Genomic DNA, 12,003 nt, shown 5'->3' with positions numbered 1-12,003 from the left:
GGAAAAGTTCTTGTTAATTAGGTAAGTTAAAAGCATATACAAATATATAATAACACTTTTTATGAGTTTTTGTTTTACTTGCAGTAGTTTGGAAGCAAAGTTGTAATATTAAATAGGAGTAATTTTGTTGATGGGGCCCAAGTGATAAGGTCATTAAAGTTAGAGGACTGAAGTAACAATTACATTATTGTGGATGGTCACGGAGTCATAGTGGTAGGGGACTGGGGGGACCTTTTGGACATTTCTGCCATTATTAATTGCAATAAACACCTTCCATAACTTAATCCTCCAATAAGAACATCTTTTACAAACTACCCCTCCGATCTTTAAATCTGAAACTTATATACAAACATTTTTTCTTGTAATTATATTAGCTATTAAGCTAATACCCGTGAAAACCATGTTTAATAAAAAAAATATTGTTAGATAATTTAAAATGATAATGCCAAATCAAACTATTTATAAAAATTTATTAAAATATAAAGATAGAAACTTTGTCTATAAATTTATAATGGTTAGTATATAGCTGGAATTTAATGTGGTCCTCTTCTCTTATTTTTAGCATAAAATAGAAATGTATTTTTAAAATACATTACAATAATCGACATAAATGGTTCCTGTAGCATGATCCATTCCCGTCGATTATAGCAATGTAGTTTTAAAGTACATTGCTAAAATCGACAGAAACAGTTAATGTTAATGTATTTTTAAAGAAAAAAAGTGTAAGAAATTTATTCGCCAAAAGAGTTGTTTATCGTCGATGTTTTGCATGGGTACACATCTAGTGTGTGTGTGTGTGTGTGTATATATATATATATATATATATATATATATATATATATATATATATATATAGGCTTAGGTTATTCTATTCAAAGTAATTATTATGTTATTGTATGCATAAATGTGAACCAATCAATTTTACTTATTTTAAAAAAATGATTAATACATATTATTGAGTTAAATATAATTGAAAAATATCATCTAATTTACTTACAGGAGTATTTTAGTCAATTAATAAAGGAAAATTGCATATTTTAAGGAATCAAAGATTTTATTAATTTTAAAAACCCGATTTTACGAATTATAATTCTTTTAATTCAAAGATTCTGACAGAATATGTTTATGAGTATATTCAAAAATAAAAATATTCTTGAACTATAAATATAAAAATATTCTTGAACCTATTTCTTGATCATAACTTTAAAAACTTCTTGTAGAACAACAAATTCTTGAACAATCAATTGAAGAATAAAAACGAAAAATATATTATTTCTTATAGAATACATGTAACAATTGTTAAGAATTACATTTATTGTTAAAGAATAAAACTAAAAAAACTTTCAAAACGGGAAAGATAACATCAAAATCTAACAACGACACTAATGCATTCTAAAAAAATAATGTTGCTTAGAATCACTTTCAATTTTGTGGTCCGTTCTTCAAGCATCAACTTCTGTGAAAACAAAACCAAATTGTAGTTTAGATTTCAATAATGTATTAGCAAATGAAAAATAAAAAACTAAATTTCTTTGGAAAAATATGTGGACTTATGAATTGCACCAAAACCAATAACCAAGAATTGTAGAAGATGCATAAATCAATGAGAAAATATCCATACTCCATTCCAACAGAATTATAATTCATGATTCCATTCCAACAGAAATGGAATTCGTGATTCCATTCCAAAAGAATTTGAATGACATCAATATCATCCATTGAATCATCTATATAAACAAATTGATTTTTATCATATAAGAAGAAGTAAATTTTATATGAAAATAGTGACAAACTACCTTCACTTTGTACTTTACAGATTTCTTACCCATCACCGTTAACAGCCTTCAAACTCCCAAAAAACATCACCCTTCTCCCTCCTTTATTCCACCTTCATCACCAATGAATCTACCTTAAACAACCACCTATGAGAACCCAAATCACAGCAGCCAATCGAAACCACCCTTATTCCCCCTTGTCTCGTGAAAACTGCCACCACTGAACCACTCGGTACCACTTTATACCACTTTCCAGCCACCACCATCACCAAACATCCAACCTTATAAGTCCATTAACCTTTGCCGAACCACCAGTATTCATCAATTCTGCCAATAAAAAAATAGAAGAGTGTGGTGTTATTCGAATCAGAAATAGAGGAGGAAAAAGGAGACAATTACGTTCGATCAATCAGCAAGATTAAGGAGCTGGTAATTTCATCGATCGATTGGAGAAGAGAGAAGGGAGCTGCAATCATTTGGCTTCTGTCGACCGGAGGGAGGAGACGCGAAGAAGAGGAGGTGCGATTTTGGGAGGTGACGATCAGATTTGAGAAGTGAAGAAGGGAAAAACGATATTGGTTTCAATTTAGGGTTTTGAATCTTGATGCCGATTGAATGTTATAAATATATTTGTGCTTCTTGTGATTTACTAAGAATATAGCTAATATCCAATTATATATCTATTTTACTATAATTAACTAATAATAAGATTACTATAATACCCTTATATTATTTATTAAATGATTTGATTTATCTAAAATCTGAATATTGGTGCATACAATAACACTATATATATATATATATATATATATATATATATATATATATATATATATATATATATATATATATATATATATATTAAAAATACTAATAAACAAAATACATAAATTGAAAGTTGAATTATCATTTTATGCTAGTAACACTTTTAATACTACATTAAAATTTAATGTTAATGGATAGATATTCGATGTTATATTATTTTAATGTAATATTTGGTGTTGGTTGGAGCAAGTTTACAACATATATGATGAAAAAAAGATAGGTTTAGTATTTAGTTGGTGATGTTTCTATATAAAAATGTTATTTTTTTCTTATGTAACAATGTTTTATGTTTTACCAACGTTGACAACATTGGTTTACCTTTTCCCCAACTTATGGAATGAACATAAATTATGCAACCACATTTAAACGTGTCACACGTGAAATTATATATCTTGTGATAGTAATATAAAATAAGTTTTTTTCTTTAAAGGCCACCTTATTTCATAAACAATAATTTAACCCATTTTCATATAATATTGAAAAAGAAAATAAATTCCATTTTCAAAAGTAAATCGTTTTTGTTACATTGCACTTTTTATCCGAAACAAGAATCCGTTTCTGAGTTTTAGAAATGGAATACCTTAGCTTTTTACATAAAAATCAACACAAATTTTTCTGCGTCTTTGTGATAAGAAGGAATATTACACCGATTTTACAGAAGGGATATTACAGTAAAAATGATCAAGAAAATAACCAAACAATATATATGCATGGTTATAGCAAAATGAAAGCAATGTTTTAAATAGGAAAGGGACATGCCCAAATAAAGAACCTGTAAATCCATCTGAAGAGGCACCTCTACCCTATAATTAACAATCTTTAAATAGGGCCTGAAGTATGAGAAATTATGTAATATAGAAACAGACCTTGCTTCTGAAAACTCCCATAATCAGATTTCAACTGTGGAGTTCCTCTCATTGTGTAAAAGATGATGAAAAGTTACCTTAGAAATTAAAAGATGAATAAGAACATTGATGATATCAGGCTTCCTAAAATGGTCCAGACTTAGGCCTGTTGGTGTGGAATGGGATTGCGGACCCCATATCACTTACAAAAAGGTTGGGTTCAAAGTATCTAGGATCTAGGGGCGTGTAATTTTCTTCCATCTTTATAAGATTATCAGTCCAGTTGTTTGTAGGGGGATCGTTTTTCATCTTGCCAATGCTACATGTTTTTTTTATCAAAAATATTGACGTTTTAATCATTTTCATACAACATTTAGTAATCAGTATGACAACAAAAATATTATACAAACACATAACTTAGTAATTAGAAGTTCGAAGACATTTGATTTATCACCAAATTGTTGAACCACGTAAATATTTATGAGAAGAGTAGAAGAGCATCTAGGAAGACCGTATTCTGAGCCGTTGGATCAATGTTGGTTGACATTCTTGATGATGATGATGATTGTGTATGATGCTAGATTTTGTCCACATCAGTGAAACATCAATGGACCACATCAACTATGCAGGCTTTTCTATGGTGCTCTGTAGGCCCACATTCAACTAAAAAAGTATTTAGAAGAAAAAAAAATCAAAAAAAGAAAAAAGGAAAAGAAAATTGATATAAAGATGCATATAAAAACCAATCAAATTTGGTGGGACACCAAAATGTGAGTTGGGTTATACTGTCTGGTGTTAAAAGAAAGAAGGTTTGTTTTGTAATGGTTTTATGGTCATCACAAAAATAAATCACCCTACCAACGTACAATTGTCTCTTCTTTATTGTACATGAATATTATATCCACCCAGTTTCTGTTACCCATCTTTTACATCATCAACAAAACTACCTTTCTTTTCTTTACTTTTCCAACTACTTTCTACCAAATATTAATAAACAAGGGCAGTTCACCGGTTTATTATGCACAAAATGATATTTTTCGAGTAACCTTTAAGCTGATACACAAAATGATATCATGGAATTTACTAGGAGATAATAAAATACGAGGCAACTTCAGGCTTAAGCAAGAAATTGGAAGTCTAATGACTAAATTATTTTCATAGAGAGCAAAATGCTTGATATATTTGTGTATATATACTAGTAGTTCCATCTAAATGAATACACATTGTGAATGAAAGTTATATATATGACACTTAACAACCGTATTTGGTAGTTGCTTACATGACTGCACATTAGGTTGTGGAGAGTAGTCACCACCAACCTACCGAATAAAGGGTGTCACATCTGCGTCACGTTAGATTCACCACCAAGCAACTACACATAAAAAATGGTTACCATTAACAATATTCATTTTTTTTAAAATTTTTTTTTACTTTTTGTAACATTATATTAAATAAAAAAAACATAATTTATAACAAAAATAATTTTTTTATTTTTTATTTTTTGTAACATTATATTAAATAAAAAAACAAAATTTATAACAAAAATAAATTTTTTGAAAGCACAAAAAAATAAAACTACATTTCATTAATTTAAAACATAGAAATTTAAAACCTAAATTACTAAAATAAACATAAAACATAACAAATCAAACATTACACTACTTAATTAAAAAACAAAAAAACCTTAAAACATAAAAACCATAGACAAATATTATTTGTTGTCGTCGTCGTCCTCAACGCCCTCATCCGCCTCGTCGTCATCGTCTGCATTCGTCTCATCATCATCGCCCTCATCTTCTTCGTCTTCATCGTTATTTCCCAATTGGAGTTGCCTCCCCCATATATGCTCGGTCAAATCGTGACGTAGATTGTGATGTGTTTCACGATTTTGTATTTCCAAAACCCTAGAGAAGTATGCCAGGCTGCCAACTTGTATTATTGCAAGTGGATTAAGTATATAATTCCCGGTATATGAACAAATAGTCCTGTCCTTTTCTTCTATTATCATGTTATGTATAATAACACAAGCAGTCAACACCGTCGTTAGTTTTTCCCTATCCCATGTTCGTGCTGAATGTTTGATTATGTGTCACTTTTGTTTTAGGATTCCAAACGCCCGATCCACATCCTTCTGTGCTAACTTGAACAGTTTTTGTTTTTTATCGACTGTAAATGAATATGACTTGACAAATGTAGCATACTCTATATAGATCCCATTAACTAGGTAATACCAATACTTATATTAATTTTCATTCACAACGTATGACATGTCTGGTGCTTTACCCTGCAAAATATTGTTAAATAACGGAGACGCTTGAAGCACATTCAGGTCATTGTTGGATCTCGTCATACCAAAGAATGCATGCCAAAAACATAGGTCATGTGAAACAACTACCTCTAATATAACAATTTGGACCCCATGATCATCTCGTGTGGATTGACCACGCCACGCATTAGGACAATTTGCCCACTCCCAATGTATACAAGCATCCCTGGAAAACCATGTTAAGCTTGATGTGCGGCATACAATTGTTCAACATCACTTTTAGTCGGATGTCGCAAGTATATGTCACGGTAAAGCTCTATAACATACTCACAAAAATTATATGTACATTCTCGACCCGTCATCTCAGACATTTTCAAATACTCATCTGATGCGTCTGCGGTTATGTCATATGCCAATTGTCTAAGAGCGGTTGTACATTTTTGTATTGTAGTAAAACCACGTTTACCTCTAGCATCTCATCGTAATTGGAAAAATTCATAACTACGTTCCAAATCTCTAGCTATACGTAAGAATAAATTTCTACTAATACGAAAACTTTCTTCAAATTTCGATAGGCCATATAAACTATCAGGGGCAAAATAATCACGTACCAAAAGTTCATTTGCCACCTCTTGATCCCGGTCGATCCATTTTCTATTTTTTTTCTCGTCGTGTGAACTTTCGCCTCTCTCATGAATCATGTCTTGTGCCGCAGACAATAGTGTGTGCAAAACCAACTCGCCATCAGAATCGTTATCCATTTTTATTGAATGTGTGTGTTTGATTTGAAAGAGTTTGTGTGTTTGTTTTGAAAAATATATGTAAAAATGGATGTATATATAAAGAGAATAAGTTAAAATAAAAAAACATTTTTTATTTAATGCTTTTCAACGGTCAAAAAATGGCCAGCCAATCCTTTTCTTCGTCTTTGTCCATCCTTGGCTTCACGTCACAACCAACCCACCATTAATGGGGACGGTGTTCACGCGTGGAGAGACCCTCCACATAAGCATCTCACACGTGGAGAGGTCTCCACTTCAGGCAGCCTTAGGAGCGAACATGGTTTCTTTTGGTGTTGGGCAATTGCAACTAAAAAAATAATCAGATTTTGATTTTAGAAAAACCAGTTATAATTGAGTAGTTTTGGTTTCGGTTTTTTTTTTTGTATTTTTCATTAACATACCGTTAATATTTCACAAAAACAAGTGATTTTACTAACAAATAATAGAGTAAGAGATAAAACATGTTTATTATTTAAATTACTTATTAAAACCATAAAAACATGATGATTATTTAAATTTTAACATGTTTAATCATTTAACCTTATACACATAAACAATGTCCTTTTGGATGTTCACTTCAGTTTTTATATATGAAAAAAATGATTAAGGCGTTGATAACGTATCCCATCAGGAATAAGTCAAACATAACGGAACCGTCAGTCTGATAGACGGTTTGGGCAAAGGGTGGTGTATGCCTAACGCCACGTCCTCGCCCTCGTCATTGCCATCCCGTATTCGTTCCTTGGCGCCCAAGCGCCAAGGTCAGCGTCAAGACAAAATGTATCAATTGCCTCCCAGAGCGACAGGTGTAGCGCTCATGGCACCGCACCTGACAAACCTGCACCAATAGCAAACAACCACCAACGGAGCACGATTTACCAATCAAAGACCATCTATCCCTACCAAACCTGAAAAGGTAAAAGATACTATCGGGGATCTGTCCTCCTAACCATATGTATAAAAAGGCCCCTTCTCCTCCAAGAGAAGAGATCAAAAAAACACCACCCTTAACCTCTTACTAACCCCTTTTTACACCTTCTCTCGAAGAGACCAACTGACTTGATCGTCGGAGCCTTGTTCCGGAACTGCCTCCTGGACGATGATTGACGATCTTGTTTTCTTTGCTGTGATTCTCAAACCCTTCATTCTCATCCCTTAAAGAGACGGAGTTAAGCTGGGGACATATCACAACAGTTGGTGCCATCCGGACGTGCACCTAGTACGACACAACCCACTTCACAACATCAGGCGTCGGAAATGACGAATAAATGACCGATACGGCAGGAAGGTGAAAACATTAGCCCGGTTAGACCAATGCAGTCCCTTGACGGAAGCGGTCCTTCGACACTGGAAGGACAGCCGCTCAATCAGACGCCGTCAGTCGGCCCCGCGACGGAGTTGATCGCTAATCTATGGTGACCGCCGCCCGTCGCAACGGAGCATCCGGCCACGACTACTAGAACAACGCCTCAAAGAGCGTCGACCACCCAATCACAACAAACAATAGATCAACCACAACCATCGAGGCGACAGGAGGGGACCAACGCTTGGTCCCCTGAAACTATTCTTTCAGTCGCATCACCTGCAGGCCATCAATCTTCCCCGATGGACGCCATGTCACATATCTCACTATTTTCACAACAACCACTGTTCAACCCGTATTCATATATACCACTACCAAGACGTGTACCCTCAAACGCAGCCACAAACCCACAACATTCATGTAACATACACGTTTTGAAATCGTGTTTTGTAATGAATAATATTATGAAATATTATGTGATATTGAGTATTGAGTTCTAACAGATCGTTTTTACTGGAATTGAAGTAAAACTATGTTTAGAATCACTCGGAAAATATTGGAAGTCTTATGAGATTCTAATCTAATGTCAAATATTGAAATTTAATGAAAATATAAAATTTGAAATATGTACAATTTTATTATTGAAAGTTGTAGAGAATCTCATTAGAAACATTTAGGCGAAAACCTCATCGAAATCCGAGTTATAACGAAGAAGTTATGACTATTTGAATTTCGCAACTGAACTGGCATGACACCGAATGACGTAAAAAATGAGTTTTCAATAAACTACTTTTTAGCCCTTATGATATAAATGAAAGTCGTAGTATTCGTTAAACCGATAATTTTCATAAAAGGAACGTCCAAATCTGACTTCGTATGAGGAAGTTATGATTTTTCTAAGTTTCGGTATAGAAGTAGACAGCTAAAAACTCGAAATAAAGATCAAGTGATTTTTAGCCAATGCAACCTAAACGAGAATCGAAGGTCTCGTCAATAATGGTACAACGGTAGAAAGACAGACGAAAACGGACATTGGATGAAGAAGTTATGAATTTTTAACGGACTTTTCCTGTCCCAGTCTATTAAAAATATAACATTAAAAATAAATTCAAAATTAGTCAATGGAATCTAAATGAAAGTTGTAGAGTATAATCTCACCTACGCGTGGATATAAAGAACATAAAAAACGGAGCTCGTACGCAAATGATATGAATTTTTAAAGTTTATAAATGAAAATTTGAAGCCTTATTTGAAGGGTACGCCCAACGTACTTCGCATATATGCGACCCGTAGTTGGCCACGTCCTTCTCTCTTCGCACGAGACACACGTATCAGATAAGATAGCCACGTCCGAGCTCGAGTTCTGATTCGATGACACATCGCATGTACGCCCCGCGTAGATGGCCGCCTCGCAGTACGCCCAACGTACCGAGGACTTACGCCCAGCATAGTCAGCAGCTTCGATCCCCTATAAATAGAGACCGAGGGTCTCCGGTTTTAGGTTACATTCGCGTATATCTCTCACTCTCTAAACCCCTTTTTACCCACTTTTAACCCCCCCGAAGCTCCAGTATCATTCCCGACACCTGAAGCAAGCCCCGATGCTCCGAAGTTCTCGAGAAAATTATATTTTCAAGTCGAAACTCTGCCCGCGTAAGGTCCGGTTTTCGATAAAAATCCTCGGTTTCGTCACAGAAAGTTATATTTAGAGCCGAAGTGCTGTCTAAATTATCATTTAATCCCCGGTTATTTCACGGTGAGTTCAATATAGGGACAATTGTATGTTATGTGTTATATGTACAATGTGCTTTCCCATGTTATTATGATAATGAGCTATTCCTTTGACCATAAAGTGTATGACATAAGCATCACTTGGGTACTGGTATGTAGCCTTTAACCCTGAAGTGTATGACATAAGCATCACTTTGGCATTAGTAGAATACAAAGACAAGGCTGAAAGCCTGTGTATTCTAGCAAAATGGAATTCTGAAATTATATTTTCTGCGCCACTTTGGCTGAAGTCTAATTGATGTATATCAAGTATTGAAATTGTTATGTCTCATCGAGTACAAATCTTTGAATCTGATTATTCGTTGATATGAAAAGTCTGTCATATGATACTATTTTTTGCCTTTCTTGTTCCTTGACCCTCTTTGCTTATGTCATATTGATATGTATATGACATAATGTTATATTGTAACTGTTATTGAATTCACTAAGCGTCACCCGCTTATCTCTCTCAATGTTTAAACTATTGCATGTGATAAGCATCAAGTATAGTTTTGTACTGGTAGAAGATGTAGAATATATAATATTATAACTTTTGTATTGTATTCCTGGGAATGTATGTAATATATATAAAACTTTGTAAAAATCTTAATAGTTGGTTTGTATCCAGTCTATGTAAATAAACTATCAATGTAAAATATTGTTTTATGAATATACATGTAGCATGTTTTGGAGTAACAATATTGAAGTATGAAAGTTTGGGTCTTTCAGAAATACAAAAGTTTAGAAAGTTCAGGTTCTTTCAATTCAAGGCACACCAACGCAGGGGATGAACTCACACACTACGAGGCCAACGAAGTCGAGTTCGCAGCCGAATCAGCCGATGCATGAGTACTCCACACATGTATCGTATATACCTCAAGAGACCATGTATAATCACAAGTACCATTACAAGTATAGCCAATGGTACAACAGCCTATACCACGTACAACAGGCGATGGTCAGCGGAGCGCCCAACTACCTACACATGAACAGCCCCGTAACAAGTATTAGCTCGGTGTTCTGCCAAGAGCTATTACAATATGAAATATTACATTCTGCCATGATCCCAAACATCCCAAAGTATGACGGCACGACAGATCCCGACGAACACATAGACACCTACAAGTAGACAATGACATCCCTTCGGATGGACAAAAGATTTACCTGCACCTACTTCCCGGTAATGCTATCGAGAAATGCTAGAAAATGGTTCAAGGCGCTACGTTCGGGAAGTATCTCCAGCTTTGAACAGTTGATGTATCTTTTTCTCCACAAATTCATACAGTTGAGGAAAGTCAGAAGAGCTGTCAACTCTATCATGGAATGCAAGCAAAAAGAGGGAGAATCCATCTGATCATACTCTGATCGGTTTACCCTCGCGACCCTGAGCGTCCCCGGTCACGAGGAATTTCTAGTCACGGGCGCCTTCGCCTAAGGGCTACTCTTAGGCCCCATATCAAGGAAAATGCAAGGAACAGTGCCAAAATCTAGGGACGAGCTCAAATATAGGGTTGAAAAATACCTCAGGCAAATCGAGGGAGAAGAACGTAAACAAGCCAATATAGTTTGCAAAACACACAAGAAAACAACAATCTAAAAGGGGAGGGGGAGGAGAGGTACTTACCGTCCTTCTCAACCTAGAACTGAGGCATCATCCCCCGAGCCCTCCAAGCAGCGCTCATTCGAACTGCAACCAGCATATGATCCTCCCAATCCTCGCCATTGATGTAAATGGTCTTCAATGTTTGTGCCACAGTGGCACTGGCACCCCACAGTTCTGGTGCTCGATCAGAAAAAGTAGTCAAACGAGGATAGCCAAAACCGACATGGTTGCGATTTACCTAGAGCCACCAGTCTTGCTAGTTCTTCTTCGGAGCTTTATGGTTAATGATAAAGGCATGAACACCCCGAATTTTGGAAAAAGTCTGAGCACCAGACTGAGTAGAAGAATTGAAGAAAGCTTTGGATGCCCAAAACTGTAGCAGAACTCCAAGGGTCCGACAGATGAGTTCAAAACCAACAATCTTGTTGATAGCGTTTGGAGTTAAGTCATCCACGCGGAAGCCATACTGACACATTACCTCATCGAAAAAGTATGTCGTTGGCAGCCTGAGACCAGCCTCGAAGATCAGAATGTGGACTTCAACTTTCCCCTCCGGTGGACGAGAAATTATAGCCCCCTTTCGAGGGTATTCCACACCATTTTAGGGAGGAAACAAAACCGCTCTTGAAGACCGACTAACTCGCTCGGAGAAGAAACGATTTCGGTATTTGGGTCAACCATTATTCGTCGAAAAACAGAGAGAAATAGGAAAATATGTAGCTGAAGTAGGAAGAAGCAAAAAATAAAAGGGGAACTGACACAAATGGGGGAAGATTTAAATGCAAGTGTGAAGTTCAAGCAGTTATGATCATGAAAACCGTCTGTACAAATGCC

The sequence above is a fragment of the Lactuca serriola genome, chromosome 2 (genome assembly GCF_051521515.1).
Source record: "Lactuca serriola cultivar US96UC23 chromosome 2, Lser_US96UC23_V15, whole genome shotgun sequence".
In the NCBI taxonomy this organism is placed as follows: domain Eukaryota; kingdom Viridiplantae; phylum Streptophyta; class Magnoliopsida; order Asterales; family Asteraceae; genus Lactuca; species Lactuca serriola.
This window is presented reverse-complemented; position numbering follows the sequence as displayed.